Raw genomic sequence first — 1,371 nt, 5'->3', positions numbered from 1 at the left:
AGTCAGGAATATTAAATACATTTCCATGTTAATATAATTTTACTTTACAATGGGTTTATTGGAATATAACCCCATTGTTAAGACTACCTGTATTTGTACTCATATTTTGCCAGTTGCAACATGTTTCATACTTTACTTTTACCCAGTTTTTGCCTTCTTTCACACTAAAAGAGGAGAGAACATATTCTCTGTCCATCACATTGAAACCAGAATGGCTACAGAATAAATCAATGCACTATTATTTACACATCCAATTTCCCTGTAAAATCAGATCTTGGGGCTGGTGATGCAGTGCACTTAATCAATCCTCTGCCTGCAGCACCTGGCATCCTATAAGTGCATTATTTCGAGTCCCGCCTGCTCCTCCTCCAATCCAGCTCTCTGCTATATCCTGGGTAACCAGTAGAAGATGGCCCAAGTCCTGGGCCCCTGCACCCGCGTGGGAGACAGGGAAGAAGCTCCTGGATTCTGGATTCAGATCAGCCCAGCTCTGGCCATTTTGTGGCCAGCTGAGGAGCGAACCAGCAGATGGAAGACCTTTCTCTCAGTCTCTCCCTTTTACTGTCTATCATTCTACCTCTCAAATAAATAAAATCTTAAAAAAAAAAAAATCAGGTCTTAAAAAGACAAATATTTTCAACCATTTATTTAGATATGTTCAATTTACTCTTGAAATCATGTACTTATCAGTGATAGAGTCTTTTGTCCTTTGTATGGATAATAAAGAATACCATAAGAATATTTTATTGATAAATACATGAAAACAAAGTATGTCACCAAATCTTAAAAATGCTGAAGATATTCCAGGAAAAAAGAAACATAAATTTTGGAATATTGTGTCACAACAATAGGACTTTTTAATTTACAAGGTTAAAACATGAGGTCTTGAACTTTCTATGATAAATTCTGTCACTGTGCCAACAAAGTGATCAGAATAGATGGGATATAGTTAAAGGTTAATGTTTGCATGCCAGCCAGGTCACAAATAAATGTTTTATTTCTTGGGATTCCCAACTTTCATTGCTATAAATAATTAATTGCAAGGACTAGTTATTAGTTGTTAAAGGTCATAATGGAAGGAAAATTTTAAGCATTCCTGTTAGCAGAACGGTGCAAATAACTTAAAGAAACTACCCAAACACTGGTTCTCTACTAAAGATTAAACTGACAGATGGTGAGGAAAGAAAGATTTCTGTTGTTCTTTTTTGGCATGAAGACAGTTCAGAAAACACTTCAAAAATTTGGCTATATCCTTTTTATTTATTTATTTTGATTTTTAAATATGATTTCTTACATATAAAATTTTTCAAAATACTGTATTGTATTACATTACATTTTTTTTTCTATTCACCCCTTATTTTTTGAAATGTT

This window comes from Oryctolagus cuniculus, chromosome 8 (genome assembly GCF_051225735.1).
Source record: "Oryctolagus cuniculus isolate XC-2025 breed Fujian yellow rabbit chromosome 8, ASM5122573v1, whole genome shotgun sequence".
Lineage (NCBI taxonomy): Eukaryota > Metazoa > Chordata > Mammalia > Lagomorpha > Leporidae > Oryctolagus > Oryctolagus cuniculus.
Note: the sequence above shows the minus strand (reverse complement) of the source record.